The sequence below is a fragment of the Poecile atricapillus genome, chromosome 11 (genome assembly GCF_030490865.1).
Source record: "Poecile atricapillus isolate bPoeAtr1 chromosome 11, bPoeAtr1.hap1, whole genome shotgun sequence".
Lineage (NCBI taxonomy): Eukaryota > Metazoa > Chordata > Aves > Passeriformes > Paridae > Poecile > Poecile atricapillus.
In genome coordinates this window covers 6,568,220-6,590,475 of record NC_081259.1, presented here as the reverse complement: position 1 = coordinate 6,590,475, position 22,256 = coordinate 6,568,220, and the positions used below count along the sequence as shown (strand labels likewise).

General features: G+C 43.9%; 1 protein-coding gene across 12 annotated transcripts in view; it reads right to left on the bottom strand.

Annotated features, from left to right (window-relative positions):
• The window catches only part of AKAP13 (A-kinase anchoring protein 13), a 207,328-nt gene extending 187,198 nt beyond the window's left edge, over positions 1-20,130 (bottom strand). For 11 of the 12 annotated variants that reach the window (XM_058846592.1, XM_058846596.1, XM_058846598.1 and 8 more), the window contains exon 1: positions 20,038-20,118. The gene's annotated coding sequence lies outside the window, so the exon portion shown is untranslated. Of the gene's footprint in view, positions 1-15,699; positions 15,941-20,037 lie in introns of all 12 variants that reach the window. The other variant, XM_058846593.1, reaches the window with a different exon arrangement.
• Between the last annotated feature and the right edge of the window lie 2,126 nt (positions 20,131-22,256).

Sequence of the window (22,256 nt, the reverse complement as noted above, 5' to 3'; positions counted from 1 at the left end):
GCAATTAGCTAAACTGCCCCATTTAGATTTTCAGTCATCTGTCCCTCCCACTGAGCTGGATTATCGAAAACTTTGGACCAAGTTGTGGGGTGAAAATCAAGGAGTCACGCATGTTCACACACAGAGTAAAGCTGAAGGCAGCCTGAAACAAAAATGCTGCTTTTAAAAAAATACCCAAACCACCCCAAAGCTAACCACAAAAGACTGAGGCATAACAATACACACCAATATTAAGAAAGATGGGAAATACAAGACTTCATTATAGGCATAAAAATCCAAAGCGAAGTACAAGTTACTGGCAAAGATGGCATGATGGGTTTCACCAAAATCACTGCTACCAAAAAACCAAAAAGCTTGTTGAGACTCATGAATGCAGACTGAAAAAAAAAAAAAAATAAATAAAAAGAAACCACACACCCAAACTAACTGAATATGGATGACTGCAAGCCTCCAAATCAAAGAGGGAGTTGACCACTGTTCAGGAGGAAGAAATCACTGCTTGTTCCAAGATTAAAAACTTTTAATTCTGGCCCCAGCTGAAGCACTATCATTCACTAATCTGCTGCAATTTAGTCGGGCTGATCCCCTGCTCAGACAGACGGGGCATTATCAAAAGTTCCTCCATTCATTTCGCTTCCTGTTAGCCAGTGAAAGCCCCTTTTATACCCTCCTCCAGAGGCTGCTAAAGCCAGGGAAGACTTTTCCGATAGAGAAGATAAGGTAGTTGGATTTATTCATGAGAGGAAGAAGGGAAGTTGTAGAGGCTGATTACAGCTGCTCCAAAGCTGAAAACTAGATTGGAAAAGGGAGGTAGAAGATGATGGATTTCTTATTAAATAAGCATACCATTACTGTTAGAAGTAGCATTAACTCCCCTGATACTCAACTACAGAATTGAGATTTTACTCTGAACTTGGCATCATCAAATATGCACATGTGGTTAAATAATTCAAAAATACACAAACCAGTCAGAATGTGGTACTTTTGAGGAGATCGAGTAAATAATTTTGTAAAAAAGAGAATATCTAAGACTGAAGGATAAACTAGCCAGAGTCAGAGAGAGCACTAGAAATGGTCTCCAGATTGAGACTGTTCACATATCATTTTTAGGGTCAGATCTTGTTCTTATTGTCGACATGAACACTCTCAGACTTCAATGGGGTAGGATGGTGATTTCCACATTACTTAACATGTGTCAGCAATTTCGAACAATCGCTTTGCAGATTCTTAGAGCAAACCAAGCAAAACCTCACCAGTGAGAGCCCAGTACAGTACTTGGCGGATGAAAAGCTGCCTGGAAACTCTATTGAGTCCCTGAAAAACATTCCCCCATTAATGTTCAAACAATCTGGTATAGTTAGAATAGTTTTTAAATGCAACAAGATGGAAATGCAAACAAAAACACATTTCTCAGGTTTAAAGAGGTCAAGCCAAAGCAGCAAAGCTCTACCAGAAGTTAGGGCTAACAATGATGGTTACAGGGCCTGCCTCTTCCTTCCCCTCTTCCAGACTATTCTTCTCCAAACGAAGGAGCAAAATAAACAAGAATCAAAATATCCACAGCAGAAAATCACAAGCAGCTTTAAAAAAAAGAAAATAACTCATCTGTACCTCATAATTATTCCATCCAGTCCAAACACACATCCAGCCTTTAACTGCTTTCCCCTCTGACAACACTAATGAGATAAATACAAGCAAAAATTATATATATATATATATATTTAATACACTATTATGTGAGTGGGAAAACTTAAAGGCAACAGTTTGAATTAGACAAGGATTGAGTGTAAATCTCTGTTGGGCAGTAAGAGGGAAAAACCAAATCTAGAACAGCATGACCCAAAAAGATGGTTCACAGGTCACCACAGGGAGGGTGAACTACCAATGGTACTTATATAAATGGAGAAAAGGCTGACAAATTAACTCTTGCCTTGCAGAATACTCTTATGCAATCAAAAAGCATCCAGCTACAACAAAATCCAGGACTTATTTTGGTTCATCTCCTCCTTCAGGTTATTTTAGACATCCTAGACACAACTTAAGCATGAACTGTACAGATCAGTTTGCTCAGCGGTCACATAATTTCTTCTCAGTGATCAAAGCATCAGGGAAAGAGGAGACAACAGCCTCTATCAATTCTCACCCCAGCCTGCATCTCTTCAGACACATCACTTCAGACAAAGCTCAGTTGGCACCCCTCTCCCTGCTTTTTGCTGCAGTGGGATCTTGCCTGATGTAATCACCAACTTCAATCATAAGCTACAGCAAACTCTGCAAATGCTCACATTTAATGGGTACCTGAGAAAAAGCTGCCAAGTCTCAGATTCCCCCCATAATAAATAAGGTAATACTGGTCCCTTATCTTCACAGACACTTTGCAACACAAATCTGAAGGGACCATGAACTGTTAAAAATCTCCAATGCACAAAAGCAATTTTACATGTTAATTTACAGTTTCACACTATGAATAAGGACAAATTTATCAAAGCACAAAGGGTGTTTCCTACAGTGGGAATGTCGTAATGGGATGACAAGACACAGCCTGCTTGTTCTGCATGTTTGGTAAGATTGTTGGGTCTTTCGTGTCACAATACAACTCTTGTTACACCAATATTTAATTAAAAACAAGCAAAAGTCCACCCAAAATTTGCCACTTGTTTTCAGGTCCAAGGAACTCACAGTGGCAAGTTAGAGCCGATACTGCAGCACAAGGAATGGAAGAGGCATGAAGGAGATTTTCCTTCGTCTCTTCTTTAATAAAGACCCAACTGCAGCAATGTTGCAGCCCATGCAAGGGAGTCAGACCAAGTCTGAACACTTCCCACTCAAGCTGACAGGCTACAAGAATACCACAGCCAGAGGCCCAGGTCCAGTGGTAGTGTTGGATACAACTCATTTTGTTCAGTGAAAATATGACTCTACACATACGACAATTTCAGGAAAGCCAAAAAAAGAACAGGTTTACTTGGGCTTTACATTTCACTGCCCTCCCTCTGCAAAGTCAAAGGTGGCTCTTGTGATGATGCCAGGGTTTGGAGGTCAGTTTGCGTTTTTTCTATAATCCCAAAACCTACACGTTCCTACTTCTAAAGACCTCCCTATGTTTCTCTTAGGCCTGGGAATGGATATACAGACATCCAGTTTCTAGCATCTGTACTGGCAATAGTTACACTTGGAATAGCTGTGACTGAAGGCAATGGAAGATCTCAATAGTAGTCTCATTGTCACACAAGGCTGCAATTCCAGATTTCTGCACACATTGCAAGGGGCATGTGGCACTACCGCTGGCTGGAGCTCAGCACGTTCCCGGGCAGCTCTGCGGTAACAACATTTATGCTGTTAAAGCTGGCTGCAGCAGAGTTCAGAGAGGAAAATCAGCAAAGAAATCCAACATTCAGAGAGCAAACCCTGCACATGCAAATCAGGCTTTGCAAATTCATGACGCACTGAAAGAGGAAGGATTTTCCATCTCATCTCCAAGCACAGGCTTAGCGGTGCCAGAAAGGTTAGAGGACTGCCAGAGCATGCACAGGAGAAGGCTTGTCTGCAAACAGAATAAACAGTCTTGACTAAATTCTTGTAACCAATTAAGCAACAATTCTCAACTGAGAAAACAGCATCTCCCAGCTCCCTGCCTAATCCCCAACTCCTGCTTCTTGAGCTGGCTTTAGATTTTTAAGTCTTCCATTTTTCTGGAGAAGCAGAAGACAAATGGATGCCAGTTCTGCAGACTGCAGAAGCCTTCTGCAAGGCTTTAATTTGCCTTTTAAAGACCATCAGTACTCAGAAATGACTTAACACTAATGAGCTTTCACCAGCAAGTCTGCAAACATTAGTACATGTGAGTAGGCACGCTAAATCCACTCAAATTACCTATCTGCAAGGCTCTGCTCCAGCCTGGACTGGACTTCAAGCCAAGGAATGATGAAACCTGGAAGGTAACTATGAATTTTCTCTCATCTGCATCCCTTTGTTAAGCTACTCAGTGATGTTAAGCAGATGAATTTTGAATGTGCTGGTTCATCTCATGTAAAGGGCGGAGAAAAGGAAGAAGAGTCAAAGTAGTACTTATCTGGAAAAAAGCAAGTATTTTAAACTAAGTACTGCTACTGTATGTAGAATGTAAGAGAGAGATAGCTGAAATTCCTTTAAATACATGTGTGCAGTTTTTAAACTGCAAACAAGCCAGTCTGACAAACCAGCTCAGTCAGGATTGCTCCAATAAAGCTGAGGGTCTCACCCCCAACCCTTTTCCTAAGTGAGCCAGCACAAGTTTCTGGCATAGGAACTGGTGTGTGAGATTTTAACATTCCCCTTTCCATAAACAGTCATACATCAAGCTCTAAAAATTTGCTTCACAGAAACATTTGCACTAGTAAAACTCAATTATTCTAATATTTGTATGACACATGCAGGAGGCCTACATAAAAAGGTTATGGTGAGCTCATTTAAGAATTTAAACAAGAACTTGATAAAAAGGTTTTGAATTATTCACTCAGCTCCACTATTAAATCAGGCTTCCAAAGGAGTCTTTAAACAACAGCCCAGAAGACGCTGTATTTATAACAAAAAGGCAGCACTGAAGTCATCACACTGTCTCACAGCACAAACCATTCATAATTAGCACACAGGCACGATATCATGCCTTGGTCACAATCCTGACAGATTAACTGGACACTTTAAACATTTATACAAATATTCCTGTCTGGAGAGGCAGCACCACTTCTGTCTAAATAACTTAAATGCTGCCTTTTAGGTAAGAAAGAACAATTTCTTCAAGAACAGCCAAAGCTGAAACACTCAGGAACAGTAGTAAGCGAAACAGAGACAATCTTTTACAAGTATTTATTTACTTTTATACCAGTCCATTTGGCCCAGCAACAAGTATTTAGCTATGCCCCCCAAAGCTTCACAGCCAAACTCAAGTGAAGATATCACCACACATCTCAGTTACAAACTTCCACGCTAAGTTCACATGCAACATAGCAATTTTCTCAATACTTGCTGTTAACACACACACCAAACCTCTTTCCCAAACCTCAGGGCCCACCTGAAGTAATGGCCATCTCTAGAGGGAGGAAAAACAGAGGCTTGGAAGAGATAACATGAGTGCTGCTTCACTTCTCTCTGGTACACACACCCTCTCACCACCTGCTTCCTTTCTCCCCATCCCTTTTTTCTTCCACCTCGCAGGCTGCTCTTGGTAGCTCAGCTCAATGAACATGAGCCAAGATTTCCTCTCAAAATAACTACTCCAAGACCATTTCAGCTATGAGCATCACCCACAGAAACATTCCCATTTGCATATCATCTCCTCTCCTTCATCAGTCTGCTCCCAAATTAACTCATGGGGTGGTGATACAAGGTCATGAAGTTGTGGAAAAAAAATCAGGATACCCTCCTACTGCATCCAGCCATGCTCCCAGAGCAGGGGCAGGATGAGTCAGTCTCCCAATATAGTTGGTTTCAGGCATTTCTGGCAGCATTATTTTAATGACAGTATTTCATTTCCTTCAGCCATCTCATTGAGACAGCTCAAGTATTAATGAAGTGCTTGAACACTCACTGTCTGGAGGAGACATGGGGTGTCACCTATCCAGCTGCTCAAGATTCACACTTAGCTGCTCTGGTCACCAACACAAGCAAGAAAAGGATTTTTGCATCACATGAGCCAAGGAAAGATTTGGGTTATCAGAAGCATGAGCCAAAACTACCACAGTAACAAATACCACTGAGCCCTGAGCAGAACCAGCACATCAATCTACGACAACCTTAATCCATTAAAAACAAATACAAATCTAAGAGTATCTTGCCATTTCTGAAGAAATCGGGGTTTGTATGGTTTTGTTTTGCTGCCAAGCCATTGTACAACCCCTGAAACTTTTTTATGTTTTTCAAACCTTTAAACTCAAACCTGCTGATGTACTTTCCTTCAAACCTACATCCCATCTCCTCACCCACATGTTCTTACAAATCTATCTATTTGAAGCACTGGTTTTCCTGGCTAGGGTAAGGCTCAACACCTGCACCACTGCAAATGCAATTATGGCAAAATACCATGGCTATTTGTAGACTTCCTGTTCATCAAATAATATTAATATAATTTTGCCTTGAGCAATTATTTACAGAGCTGGAAATCCTGAAGCAACACTGGAGACCAGAGAAGCATTCTGTTGTCCATCCCTCCATTATGCAATGATGCTTTGTGTTAGGTTTTGGAACTAGTCAGAGGGGAAAACAAAATCATCAGAATAATTCCTTATAAACATGTCCAGTGAAAAGGAGAGGGAAAAAATGTAATTCAGTTCAAAGCCTGCATTAGCTTACTCCAGTTGAGACTGGGAGGCATTTTACACTTCAGCTGAATTGGCAGCTCAAATTCAACTTCAGGCCCCAACGCAAGCTTTAAGTCAAATTCCTCAGCAAAGTAAAACCCTTATTAGCCTGTCTTCACTGTAATTTTAATCTTACTTAATTCTGAGTATGTAATTTATGTTAAGAATAACCCACTTTTTTTCAGAACGGGATATACTGCATGCAGAATTAGTCCCTGCCTAGCACAGTTAAGGTTTCTCTTAAAGAAACAATTTTTTACACATTGACAGCAAAAGAAAAAACCACTGAAAAAGTAAGTCTTCATAAATGCATCACAGATGGCTATATAATTCACCTAATACATCCCTAAGTCATCAAAACCCAGCCATGCAGCCTCACTTCAAACCAATGTTGTGTGCTAGAAAGATGTTTGATCTATTTAAAAACTGACACTTCTTTTTCACCACTCACACAAGGGGTGAAAGAGTTGAGAAAAATAGTTTGTGTTCCTACATTTAAAAAGGAACAAGAGCATCTCTTTTCTTCTCCCATCCATTTTTCCTAATTTGTGATTAAAAAAATCAATTACATAATACATTAAAAAAAAACCACCATGAAAACACCTTGTAAAGACAGCATCTCAATTTCAAGTTCCACTAACAGTACAAAACTAATAACAATTTCTCTAGCTGAAATGAAAACAACTTCAAAGCACTGTCTGAAGTTTACAAAGTAAGTTTTAGAGTCCCAACTGTCAATGAACCTGGTACACAACACCCACCCATACCAACACAAGCAGTATTTACATCCTGTAGCCAACCTAAAGCTCTGAAGCCCCAGTTACTATCTCTCCCAATCACAAAACATTCACTACCTATTTCCTGAATTATCTGCATGGTTATTTAGGTTTTGGGGTCTTGTTTGCATTTTTTTTATGCTCACGAAGTAAAAACCTACTAAGACCTCCCACCCAAGCTCAGAGGAAACTCCGAGTGAATTACCAGGGTGCTTTCCCACCCTCCTTCCGCACTTGCTGCTGCAGTTCTGTGTTGTCTCCTTGCCTCCCACTCCTCTTTAAGAGGTAAAAAAATAGTTCAACCCCTATCACCCATCCCCATGCCTGCAAACCAACACATCCTTCCTAGTGAAGCTTACACCCTGCCACAGCCTATCTGTACAATCTGAATGGCAGACAGGGAACATTTGCCAAGTGAGTGATTTGAGAGTGAAATGCAAGAGATGCACACACCAGAGGAGCTGGACTGTGCCAAGAGCATGAGCTCGGGTCTGCCCCATGTCCCAGGCTGGCATCAGGACACCAGAAATCTGAGTGACTTGTGTTAAAATACCCACTACGAGAAAGAAATTCCCCGCTCCCTTTACCCTCTAGACTTTCCTCCATTTTGTGTGGTGCAGACATGGAAAAGTTGAGGAGAGGGTTTGCAGGACTTTGCAGCACGTTGGGCCCCGCACTGTGCTGGAAGCAGGAGCTGTGTGAGGAAAGGCAACCAGAGAGGCCCTGGACAGATGTTTCCATTCACCAACGCTGCCAAGGAGCAGGGAATGCCGAGTTCACTACCTTGGCGTTATTTACATTTCACAACATCCAGCAATAACCACGCCACAAGCAGTTTAGGAGAGGAAAATACCACGCGGCCAAGGAGCGTTTTATCATTGTCTTCATTAAAAGTGCGAAAATTAAGCTTTTTTTATTCCAATTCTGAAACTGTACCTGGTTTGATTTTGCCAATAAAACAGGACACAAGTATCCCAAGCCTCATCCACTTTGAGATAATTACCAGCCCTTTTGCACATGATTGCTTCTGGGGTATCAGAGACGGTTAACTGTGCCACCCCTGAACCACCCGGACATTTTCTTTCCATTTTCCAAAATAAACTGATTTTTGATCTAGCAGAGAGGACAGTTTCTCTTTCAGTAACTATGCCACAAACCAAATGCTCCAAAGACCAAACCTGAAAATATCCTTGGTGGAAGTGTGCATTTCAGAGGCATTCATCCAAACCTCAATCCTGAGACCCAACAAGTTTGATAATGAGCTTCCAGATCCAGTTTGGCAACCAGAACAGCTACTCCAAGGGCTGTCCCATCCACCCAAACACACTGGAACGTTAGGCATGGAGAACATGCAACAATGTGTTCTGCACATCCCAAGATGCTCCCTGCAGCAATTGATGGGAAGGGTGATGCAGAAAACAGTTTTCAAACCATGTTATGATCCTCCAAGTCCTCTCTGAGCCAACAGCAGAGGGATAGAGAAAATAAAAAGACCAGTATTACCCATTTCTATAAATGTCAGTACTTTCTGGAGCTTTCAAAGGGGTTGTGTATCTCAGCAGAGGCACTGTATCATGTTTCTCCAGGTTTTGCACTGGTGAACACTGCCCAGACAGGGCAACTTTACTGGGAGTGAGTGCAAGGCTCCCTACCTGCCACTGCCACAACAGGACACCTTCCTTCCCAAAGTAAACCAGACACTAATGCTATTTATAGATCCTGCTGCAGAACCAGACAGGCCTCCCAGCCACAATTCAGCAACGTGCAAATAGGTTTTATTTCATGGCAGGCAGAAGAGATTTGAAAGAAAAAGTCTTTAAGTTCTGTCTTATTTTTTGAAAGAAATAAAGATTTGAAGATTAGTTGGAAAATCAACACAGAACAGTAATACCTGCTAATAAAGGCTAATCACAAATTCTATGGAGAACACTTCACTTTTAAAAAAATTGGCAATTTCAAATTTCTTCCTAAAGGATTACTAAAGGAAAGCAAACATCCATGGAAAAGGCAGGCAGCTGATATACCAAGGGCAGGCCTCCTGAAGAACATCAGCTCTATCAGTCCTATCAGTTATATTCCTTGTATATAACTGTGAAATATAACTGTGACTGTAACTGAAATCTTCCTTACTTTGCAGGAAAAAGAAGGACTACAGTTTGCAGAGATACGTAGATGAACAACACTCACCAGCACTACTGAACACTAACACAGCAGACTCCACCGACTCGTATTTCCCATGTCTTTGGGGTTTCAGTGGGAACTACAGCTTTGTTCTTACAAGCATTTTTCATGGAAGCATCTTTGCATCTAAAATGTTAACTGCAAAAGCATCTGCTATTCAGATAAAGCACCCATAAGCACTTAATTTCATATGCAATAAGTTTTACAAAGCTTTCAAAAGAGCCCAAGGATATTTGGAAGGATAGATGCAAGTTAGGAATGAGTCTTAGCATATCATCAACCAAAAAAAAAATCTATTCTTAGATACCTCCCTTTGGTGATTCCTATAATCTTCCTTTTTTTTCCCCCCTCCTACTCCTTTGAGAAAGTAAGTTGTTTGGTTATTCAAAAAAAAATTAAAAAAAATGGAAGAACCTGTTTTGCAAGGCATACAAACAAAGCAGTATCTTCCAAAAAAAGAAAAGCTCATTCAAAAGTATGTAAATATTAGAGCTGGTAACACAAACAATAAAACCACAGGAAACACAAGAAATTAAGAATAGATCAGGACTCTTTCAATTTCCTGGCTGCTAGATATACAAGAACTTTTCTGGGTTGCATCTATGAGAAAAGATTTCTTTTCTGAATAACAGACATCAGACAGTTAACACAGATAATTTAAAGGGGCAAAGAGAAATGACTGTTTTGATCATGCCTTTATTCCTTGGCAGGACAAGGACACTGACCAAGGCAGCTACACCCAGAATCTGGCACCTCAAGTACCAGAGGTTCAGCATCCTGCACTAAGCAGTGAATTCAAGTTTTAAGCCACAAAGAAGGCAAAAAGCAGGATTACTCCTATCTCATCACAGGATGCTGCTGAATGCCCAGTGCACACCCAAAAGGCTGCTCTCCAACAAGGGACAGCTCGAAGCTGAGCATGAAGCAGAGGTGACAATTAGTTCCCAAAGTGCAGGGTGGTCCCTGCCATCTGCAACTCTCCCTGGCTGGAAGGCACACTCCCAGTGCTTGACACTGCATTCCCCAGCTCAGGCACACTCCCAAATTCCTCACTGCTCCTAGGCTTTCATCTAGAAGCATCCCAACAGTTTTCTCTCCTCTCCAACATGGGCTTTCCTTTTTTTCCCCAACCAGCCAGAAGCAAGAAGGTCTCAAGTAGACAGAGGGGTACATCTCTTGTGTGGGAATTTAAAAGGCTGCTCTTCCAAGCATCACAGTCACATTAACACAACCACACTGCAACAGCTCCTGCTCCTCAGTCAACTTCCATTAAATGTTAGTCTCCATCCCCAAGGTATCCAGTGGCTCAGACTCAGACTTATCTAAGAATCAAAAAAAAACTCTGCGAAGAAAACAATTTATTTCTTTCACTGCAAACACCCAAGTGATGTATTTATCCAAAGTAAAGCTTCAACAAAACTTAGAGCACATTTCCTCCAAAATGGCCTAGGTTTCTCTTGGCACTGAGCTATCACAAGCCCAAGGCATAAATACACATAGGCATATATGCAAACACTATTATTCTTTCTTAATTAATATCAGTAGCACTGATCAGACTAGATTTTTAGTAAAAATCGGCAAAGATTTTACAAATTAGTTCTGAGGGGAGAGAGAGGTGGGAAAATTAGAGTCCTCTAAGCAAAATATTAAAAATCTTGGTAAGTTTATACTCACTTGATACATTTTACCATAATGTTTAATCTCTTTATATAATGCAATTGTATAGTAACTGTTTGCCTGCCATTTATCTGCCATCTCATAGTACTAACTGCTATCACAGAGGGAATGTGTCCTGCAAATAATCCAGGAAAGAAAGGGTAAAAAGGACACTCATGTTTTGTAGCTTCAGGAAGAGGTATACATCTTCAAGCACTTTCCTTGCCTCAGGTCCTCCATCTTCCCCAAGTAGTTTGGAATTCTGATTTCAAAACTTGCTCTCCACATACTCAAGTGTTTTCTCCACCTGCCATAAGCTGTTGCTGGGATAGGATCTCTTATTAGTCTCAAAGAACCCGATGACTTCTGAACCTTGAGATTATAAAGCAAGAAAGTTACTGAACACTCACATGCAAGTCGATTGGCTAAGAAAAAGTAGCACAAAGTCCTGCCAAAAATCCTAGCTAATCTGATAAAGGAAAAACCAGGGAGGTCTAAGCACTAAAAGCTGCAGTTTAAGTAGAGCCAATTCCAGCTGCAGAAGGAAGCACATCACATTCAGCAGAGCACCTCCTCTTCTGAAATGCCATCTGAAAAGACACGTTTTACCACCTTACTGCCCAAAGAACACAGAAAAATGTGTGGGACTGACAGGTAAATTTCAGACCAGTACCAAACACAACTTGAAACTGACCAGAAGGAGGGAGAAATAAATTTACAAGATCTACAACAGGAAGCCAGCTAGCACTTAAGCACTTCTTTAACTCTCCCCCTTTCAATGCACTTCACAAACAATTAATCCTCTTAACGTCCATGCAAACATATTTATTATCCACAGTTTTAACTTGTAAGCTCTTCAAGAAATGGTCTAGTTCTTTTTCTAGCTTAATACACTGCTCATGAAAACAGGGACCAAAGCCCTGTTTTAACTGTGGGACAGCTCTCAAGAAACTTGCTCCCATCATCTCACTCCCATCAGCATGTTACAGAGGGACAAGAAAGGCATTTAATCAAGAAAACACTTTTATAAACTAGTCAAAAGTATTTTATGCTAGTTAAGTGCTCAAATCTCAGCCTCCATGCTCCACTCTTCTTCAGGCTACATAACCAAAAGACTCTTCCAAAATTCATTAGTAGCTCTGGCCAGGCTGGAAAAGCAGCTCCAAATTTTGGAGACTCCCAAGCCCCCACCACACAAATGGATTCACACTCCTGTGCCCAAGTCAGCAGGAGCCACCAGCACTCAGATTGCAGCCACACAGTGGGCATGAAAAAAACCCCCAGCATCCTCCCACAATGGGTCTGAGGACAAACGTGTATATATTTTCCTGTTGGCATCTGCACTACAATAGAGAAAAACCTGCTGTTAACAAACACGTGCAGCAATATTTTGCCCTGAATCACACAAAAGTGTATAGAGACACCTGGACCTTGTGAAATGAAGTTTATTACACAAGGCCTTCTTTTATGGCAGTATATATAAAAAGGGTTTAGTCTTTATTTCTCTACCCAGCTGAGACAACCTACTTTCTCTGCAGCTGCTAGGAGAAGAGAAACTATAAACATTTACATTTAATGCAACAAAAGGTTTGCTCACCACCTCTTGTGTTCCACTGTGCTCTTAGACGATGATCACTCATCATAAAAATGGGTGGAGCGCCTGCAAAACACTCAGTGATGGAAAAACTGACTCCCATGCTCAGGAGAGGTTCCTGCACAGGCTGAAAAACTTCACTGAAATGGAGTGTTGTCATTACTCCCAGGATGGGAAATCTTTGGACTGTGGATGCAAACACATCTGCTACACAGTACATGAAGCAGTCTGTTTTAATTTATCTCAGAATCACCCTCTGCACCAACTCAAAGACCTTCAGATCACACTACAGAAACTGTTTTAATCTAGGCCACACGTAAACTCAATCAGCTCCAGTTTGGTCTTAAACAATTAAAAACCAGCACTCCCAAGTACAAAGTGCAGACCTGAAGATGTCCAGTGCCATCAGCACTGCAGCCTTGCTGCTGCAGTGAAAGATTTATGGTAACAGGGAACAAAACAACAGAATTCATCACGTAACACCAGAGGTACATCACGTAAACCTCACTCCTTGGCTGACTCACTAAGCGATATTAACTCAAAATAAAAGCAAGTCCAGTTTTGCTACCATCTTACTTGTGGGTTCAGCAATTAGGAAGTGTGCTGTGCACAACCTCATGAGCCAAAAGAAATTAGTCTGTATAAGAGTCAAATATGGTCATCCTGTCCTCCCCTTCCCCCCAAAATAAATCACTTCCCCCCCTTCCTTTAACACCTGCTTCCTCCATCCAAGCATTCATTGTCCCACTGCTATTATGGGACCAAAGGCTTCAGCATCCCAGAGGAAACTCAGGAGGGAAAACAGTGTGTGTAAAGTGATCAAGACTCATTCCCTTCAGCAATCTCATCCCCCCAATCCCTTTTTTTCCCTCTTTTCCTATTGACAGCAAATTTCAAGATTTGGCAGGCTGTTGATAGCCATTCATGCTGGGAAGCCCAATGTGCCACACACACATCCTGGTATTGAACCCCACTGTGCCCAGTGTGGACTTTCCTTGCCCTCACACCTCCCCAAGAGCCCACAGCCAACACCATGGGGCAAGAAACAAGGCCAGATAACCCATGGCCTGACCCAGAACAGCCTTTTGTACTGTTACCCTGAAGGGAGAGACTTCACACAAGCAGCCAGTCTGCATCCCTAAAAAGTGGCAGAAGCAGAGCAACCTCAGGAACACGGCAAAAGGAGCCTCTGGGCAAAACCATCCTCAGCATCAACTTCCACCAGGAGGTTTTTAACTACAGGAGGTCACTGTGCACACTCACACTCCCACTTTGGTCTTCCCTACACTGGAAACAGAGATACCTGCAGGAACACGATGGGGCAGCCAGCATCCATGTGTGACACATGCCAGGTGTGTTAATCCAGGGAAAAGAATGGCTGAGTCAGTAGTTTGAGTCTGAAGACAGTCTGGTTAAGAACAACTGCTCCATGCCAGAATCTTTGTTTGTAATGGTTTTACTAAATGCAGCACTCAGACTTACAGAACAGTTACACCACTGAGGGCAGAGACACACTGGGAAAAAGATTTACTTTCCCAAATAACTTTGCCAGAAACCTCAGATACAGTTTAGATGAAGATACAAATATGTCACAGATTTTAACATAACTGGCTGCTCCAGTTTGCATTAGTCATGGGTGATAAAAAGCACAGAGGACTCAAATATGACACATCGGGCACTTTCTCTGGTCACAAAATTTTGATCATCATCCAATGACCTTTAAGATGACCACTTTAAATCATGCTCACAGAGAAAAGTCTCACAAAATTCAGCCTCATTTTTCCCTTGATATCAGAAATAAAACCTGAAGGAGCTGCTACAGAAGAAAATCCTTAAATGCTTCCTTTTACAGTGGATCAGGCTAATCTCAGCAGCGCTGCCACACTGTAAATAATATCACACATTAAAAAACAATTTGGGGAGACCTCTCACCGTGTATTTTGCAAATGTAACATTAGGGTAAAAACAGTTCAGCAACAAGATGAACAGGAAAATTAGATCAGCCACCTGAAAGTAGTCAAAAAAATACAAAAAGAGACTAGAAGCAGTCAGAGGATGCTGTGGCAAATTTTGCATAGTCTATTAGAAAATTGCACAAGTGCTTGAAACAAGGACACAACAGATCCGTTGCAACTACCTGTGCTCATACATTTTAAATATTATCTCAGAAGAGCAGGTCTACAGGATCCAGTGAGCAATCAGTCTCCACCCCATGATTTTCAAGGAAATCAAAATGTGACTGCATGAAAGGATCAAGCCTACAAGAAAACTGTGACAATTCAGTTGCCACACTGACTGAACAAAAAACTATGACCAGTTTTGGAAGGACAAGAGCAGCCAAACAGGAAAATTATTTATTATGAACAACTCATGGAATCACAAAAATAAATAAAAAATAAAAATTTGACTATAGAGATTGGATCATTTTGAATATAAAAATGAATTCATAGTCTTTACAAGGGGCAAGAGATTAAAGAAAAATCCAAGTAGTCCAAGAGAATTACTCATGAGAACCTGAGCTACAGAATTATGAGTTGACTGGTGAAGAAGCACCAACCATTCTGGATTCTGCAGCCAAGGCCACAATCAAGGTCCTGTACCAACCATGGAAGCCGCTAAGGCCCACACCAGCAGCAGACCTTGCCCAGAGGTACCAAACCCAACCTCACACCCAAAACATGGTGGAATACAGTGGAATACACTGTATTTCAAGCCCTCAACACAAGTGCTGTAGAAGGTACTGACAGTAGTTTCAGAGGTAATTTTTCCTTATGTTTTCTCCAATCCTAGATTAAATATTTAAGCATTTGGACTGTGAGAACTTCATTGCTATGCCAACAAATTAACCTTTTTCTCACCCATATTACAAACCACACAATAAACTCTTTAGCATCAGATTCTTAGTTTTGTTTTCAGTATATATAAAATAATCTTGTTAGAATGCCTGACCATGTCACAACATGTGATACATTACAGCTGCAACAGAACTAAATCTTACTTTTTGCAAGGTATCACACTTCATACTTTTTAAGGAATGTTGACTACTTAAAAATATTTATGATTGTACTTTTTCTCCTGTTCCTCAACAACCTAGTGGCCTACTTAAAATGGTTATAAAGAAAATCTTAAAAAACATTATTAAAATGGCAGAACTTACTTTAAAGAGAAGATTTCTCTTCACTCTCGACAGAAATAACTGCTGTCTTACAGAACTTAAAAACTGAACTTTGACTTTTAACTCACTGACTTATCTCAGAAACATCTATCTCCCATGTCATCTTCTCATGCTATAAAACAGGGATGGGCACCACAGTCAAATGCCTTCTTTGCAACTGGAAAAGCACTTCTAAGAGTTTAGGTTTCTCCTGGTGGAAGCATTCAATCCTCTGCCACAGCAGCTGTTGGTGATAACACAAGGGAACATGAGTCAGGTAACTGATGCAGGTACAGAATGAACTTTTTTTTTCTTAATTGATACAAGTTATGAACTGCATACATGAGAAACAATAATGTATTCTTAACTGGAATCCATTTCCCAGTCTGGTTTGGTTCCATACCAAAACCCTGGTATGACCCAACTCGGGAACTGAAAGAGGCTGCTTATGCTACACCAACACACAAAAGAGATGAGATGACAAAACTGCAGTTCAAGTTTAGGATGATACTGAAACTTTTACCTACTGCTTGTCTCCACCAGCTCTTTGGAGAAGGACAATAAACTCTTTACAGGATTTGTGGCGTCGCAGCTTATTTGTCATGCAGACATTACGAGAGGAGTCACCCTGTTGCCCTGACAAAGCACCATAAATATAAAGAGGTGTATCCTTCTGAAAAAGATCTGTATAGCTTCACTGCAGCAACAAGTTCCCTGCATAGCTGCTTTTCCTGGAGCACTGCCATCATATTTTCTTATCAGTAACTGAAGTAACTAACCAGCTAACTCCCAGTGATGGGCTTTGCCTTCTAGATCTGCATAAAGGTCATTTGCAAAGGGAAAAGGCAGGCTTGATAAATAAATAAATAAAAAAGAAGCCATTATGCCACTTTTTTATCCATGGCTTTGTTTCCAAAAGCCACTGAGAAGTGCAATGCCAGACTGAAGTGTCTGACTATTCAGTAAGTACAAGGAGTGGCCGATTCCCTCCCCATAGTGAGATTGTTGACAGCTGTTTTAGAAGAGAGGAAAAAAAAGCGAAGCATGACTAAGCTATTCATAAAAATCCCATTATATCCAACACCCTAAAAACAAGTTTTGTTTTAGAAAAGGTGCAGAGCTTCCTGGACGTGACTGACCAGGTGGTACATGCCAGCCCTAAACCAGGCTCCCAGCTGGATTATATCCCCTGTGGCAAACCCCAGGGCAGCAAAGAAGGGACTCTATTTACACCAGAACTATCAGCTGCTTCTGAACGTCACTCATTACCTTTATCTGTCCTACAGGTGATCAATGCAAGCAAGCACATGAGCACTTGGCACCGAACAGCACCCAGTAAGCACAAGGTGCAGGCTGCAAGGTGTTTTCCTCCCCAGCTTTCCACATCCAGCCTCTCATGTGACTGCAAATAGGAGTTATCCTCCAGCTGGAAACCACGCCAACTGCCAACTCCCTATCCAGGAGACTGGTAAAACATGGGGCCACAATCACTCAGGGAGGCCATATCATGCCTTTATGGCCTCCCGGACTACCCAGCCTTTTGCTGGAGTTTTTAACCTCTTAGCAGTGCCTTCAACCAGCAGAGCAAAGCCAAAACCAAATAGTTCCTCCATACAAATCAGCTGTGTGGTTTAGCTGACTTCAGGCTATTTATTGCCTGTGTGGGGAACCCCTGTAGAAATAGCATCTAATAGCACTCAAGTAGATTGCAGAGATAACCAGCTACAGTAATAAGCAGAAAAGCTTCCAAGCTGCTTCAAGGTCGGTTTTATTGGCGAGTGGATCGCCACCAAAGAGCAGGCAGAGAAAACTGATACGTTGGTGTCCTGGAAACAGTGGAAAAGAAATAGGTACAGCAGGCACTGCAGCTTCTACTAACGATTTTTTTGTTAAGTAGCTATTTAATAAAACTTATTATTCCAGCAGAAACTTATATGAAAGAACCCCACTGCTTTTGCAACACAGGAGCATGTGAACACTAACAATAAACCTACCAGTGTTTTTTTCCTCTAGGATAATTTATTGACTGCTGTTCTTAATTCATGCTTTGGACAGAATAACCAGATTCCTTTAACAGTACTTAATCCTCCTCTTAGCACAGGAGTGTACCCTAGACCAGAACACGGCTTACTCACAAGTATATCCTGCTGAGAGATTAGTGAGTTCTGCATATGCCTGAGTCTCAAAGCTGCGCTACGCAGACTGTGTTTAAAAACATCCATCATCAGATAGTACCTGGCAGAGCTCTGTTCCTACGAGAAGCTTTGAGCTCTTCAATGTGTTTCCCTCCTTTGATGCAGCGAAGCTGTAAATCAGGAACACCGAGCTCCTGCCTTTCTCTCTGGCTGCAGTCCCTGGCTGGACTCTCTTACTTCGAACACATCGTGTCCTCACCTCTCGGGCTATGCCGGCCATCCGTGGCCGCCAGAGCCGGGCAGGAAATCCAGGCTGGAACGCCGTCACACAGCACAGCTCATCCACACTACCTGCGGGGGACTCGTCATTCAGGCTACCAACAAAACCTGTCTGCCTGGCAGAACTCAACATCCGTGCCCTTCCAGCAACAGCCCCAGGCTAGCCCGTCTGCCCAGCACTGGGCAGTGCTGTGAGGACAGACGGGCGATGGAGAGGCTCAACCCATGAACGTGGACAACAGGTACACACTTGACCTCATGCCAAGGGAAAACACGTGCCCAGCTTGCCTTGTGCACCCTGACCCTGTTATCAGGCTTGTAAGAAACCAACCAAAACAAAAAAACCCAAACAAACCCAATTTCAAGTGTGCAAATGGGACATTGTCACCATGTCCCAAAGCACAGCAAATGTCCCTCTAGTACAGACAGCACTTTCTATCCACAGGCAGGGATGTTATGAGGTTAACATCTACTCCCACTTCTAAGGTATCTATGTATAAAAATATACCTCTAACACCACAATAAATGAATCATTAGTATCGGACCTTCAGGAACCCACATGGAACTTGGTTCACCTTACAATTCCAAAACAGGTCAGCAAGGGCGTGCAAAGTACGAGAAAGACACCAAACAAGGGACTCAGAGAGTCACCACAAACAGAATTAATGTAGCTTGGCCCTTTAAAACCGATTAGATTACATTAGCCAAAACTCCCAGCACACAAGACATCCATAGATCTCAGACCAACTGTCTAAACTCAGCTCTGAAGCTACATGCTTTACATATTTCTACTGCATCACATATCTCCATGAGTACCTAAAGTTTTACGGCTGACGGAGATTACAGAGAGCCACAGCGACCAACTGTCCTACAGCAGTGCAGGATTTCTAATCCTTTTATCAATTCCCTATCTGGTCATCCACAGCAGTATTGATACAGCACACTCTTAAAAAAGAAAAAAGAACTTTTTATAAATCACTTTTTTCCCACTTCCAATCTCCAGCTAATATGGGGTAAGGACACTGGAGCAGAACCAGTTCCAGAGGTCAGCAAAATCAGATTCTGCAAACCCCCACTCCTCTATATGACTTGCAGGGACAACACAGTCACAGAAGGTGGATTAACAAACCCCAACAGTTTACAGGTTCAGAAAAACTACTGTTTCGCAATCCCCATCCAGAAACTCCTACATTTGCTTCAGAAAAAGGGTCTGCACTCGAGAAAGGAGCAAAAATAAATATATTCTCAAGCAACAAAGTGAACGCGTGAAATAGACCCCACGGCAATGACCCTCTGAATGACACCAAAGGCCACTGAGACCCAAAGGTGACACACACCAACACCAGCGTGTTGCGGGGGGCTCTTGATACCAACCCGCGGTGACTTTCCGTGCAATAAACTGAGACACAAAGTTGTGTCCGCGAGCCTGGAGAGGGGTTCCCACCGGGATATCAGCAATTCCAGTGCGGAGGGAGGCTGGGGGCCAGGCGGGAGCGTGTCCCCGGCACACCCCCGGGCACAGCGGGGCTCGTCCCCGCGCGTCCCCCCGGCAGCGGCGCCGCCACCCCCGCCCGGCTGCGGGGGGACCGCGCCCGGCCCCGGCCCGCAGACAATAGCGGCGGGGAGCAGCGGCGCGAGAAAACACTCCAAATAAATGAAAAACTACCAAGAGCCGTACAATGAAAAGGGATAAAGCCACGCGGAGGAGAGGGGCCGCCCGGAGCGGCTCCACGCGAAGTTGCGCGGAGAAAAACCCCCCGAGGACGAGGAGGAGGAGGAAGGGCGGGGGAAGCGTGCGAGGGCCGGGAAGGGGAGGGGGGCTCCCGTACACCCCCGTCCCCGGGGAGCGCCCACCCCTCCGCCCCCGCCGGCAGCCTCCCCAAACTTTCCCCCACCCCTTCGCCCAACTCCGGCGGGGTAAACTCACCGCGGGGCCCGGCGGGCGGCTTCGCCCCTGGCAGCGGGGCCGGGAGGGAAGGGAGAGGGACGGGGACGGGGAGGGGGCGGAGGAGGCGGCCGGGCCGGTGCTCTCCGCCCGGGGAGGCGGGCAGGAAGCAGGGGAGGCGGGCCGGGGGCTGCCGCCTCGCAACCTGAGCCGCCGCGCCCGCCCGCCCGGCACGGCACGGCCAGCCCGCATGCGCCGCCCCGGCGGGGCCGCCCCGGGCCGGGCCGTGTGGGGCCGGGCACGGCGGGACCGGGTGGGCACTCGCTGGGGCCGAGGTCCGGCCGTGCCTGCCCTGCGCCGTGAGCAGCGCTGGGGAAAGCCCCGCTCCCTGCCCCGGGGGCTTCTCCCTCGCCTGTGCCCCTTCCCGGTTGCTCGGCTGCCGGGGACAGGCGGCGGCGTGTGTAACATGGTGGTGCGGGTGGGAAAGCGCCCAGGCGGCTGCTTAGACTGCGGGTTTGTTTTTATCGAAGGGGGATCTGGGGATTGCTTCATGCCTGGAGGAGTTCGAGGCCAGGCTGGATGGGGCTTTGAACAACCTGTGCTAGTGGGAAGTGTCCTTACCCATGGTGGGGAGGTTGGAATTGGATGGCGCTGAAGGTCCCTTCCAACCCAAACCATTCTGGGATTTTAGGATCCTGCCTTCCCACATGTTGAGCGCTGGCTGTAGGGCCTGTTCTGGTGGGTGCTGAAGTTCTTTAACTTCCAGCAAATAAGGCCTCTCCCAGTCCCCAGAGCAGAAGCTGTCCAGTGCAGAAGAAGTTCAGTGTGAACTGAATCTGCACACATCTGTACCCATCACAAGCCCAGCAGCTCCATTTGAGTCCCACCAGCCCAGCCCATGGCCTCATCCTGCTTCTCACCCTCTTCCGCAGTTCTCCTATGGCTGTGTGAGGTGTGTTGGTTCCATGGAGGAACATCTCCCATACCATTCCCACGCCTTGCCCCGGAAAAGCAGTGGAAACGGCAACCCACCATTAGCAAATGAGCTCATGTGGTCTGTGGTCCGTGTGGCTGTGCTGGAGCCGGCCCGGCAGAATGAAGATGCTTGATCTCTTGTGGTGGTGACTTGCCTTCAGTTAGCGTTTTTGTTGGAAGCTCTTTGGAAATGTGTACATGTGGTGGCCCAACATTTCCACTTGGCTTTTTCTACTGCACACGTGCACATCCCTCTAATCCTGGCAGTGGCTGGATGATCATGTCCACAAAGGCAGTATCAGTGCTAAGCTTAACATACGTCACTTCATGGGAACCACCCCAAAAATACTCAACAATACTTTCCAGAGACCTTGCTGCTGATCAGAGCACTGGGTGAAGGCCGCAGGTAATTCCCATACATCATGTTCTCTGTAAGTAGGACAGAAAAGCCAGCATTGCGTACAGTGAAGATTATCTGCTGAAAACCCTGCATGTGAACTTGGCATTGGCTGCCAAAATATGCCCTGTTGATTCAGTTTAAAGCAACTGAAACAGTAAAAATGTTTTCAATGCTTAGCCATTTTGGTCATTTTGAAAGCTGGAATGTACCAGCGTTGTATGCCCTTTACAGTCAAACAAAAAGCAGTAGTTTTCTCTTACATGGGTCCAATAAAATAAGGCACATGAGAGCAGGGACTCTGGAAAAATATTTTCCTTTGCTTTACTGCCATCTGTATAAGAAGGGCTTATGAGGCAGATCACTTTGAAGTCCCCAGATCCAAGAAGAGGGGTCAGACACGGCGATGGCTCAGCAAAGAGCACCATCTAGTGAAATGCCACGTCCTGACGAAACTGTCCCTACAAGGTGCCAACCAAGCCATGACTGACATAGCCCAGCCCAGCCCAACCTGCCTCGTCACATCTGAAGCAATCCTGAGCGAGGCAGCATGGTAACAGATAACGCCTGCCTAAAATTTTCCATAACGACAACACTGAGATCTTTAGCTCTACCCTCTTGGTTTTCCATCAATGGAATTTTCTTTGCTTGTCAGCTCCCTCCTGGCAAACCAATCTCTGTCTTCTGCTGCCTCCCCTAGGGCTTGCTGTAGGTGCCCCCTGTCACATAGTGGGGGTCAGAGGTCCCAAAGTGGGGGCTCTCTGAGCCTGTACCAGCTGTGTACATGCCCATGCCATGTGGGCTCATATATGCTGCTCTTGCAAAGAGTTTGGAAATGGTTTTGGAGTGTCTTTTCAGCACAAGAGCATGAAGATCATCTGTCATCAGG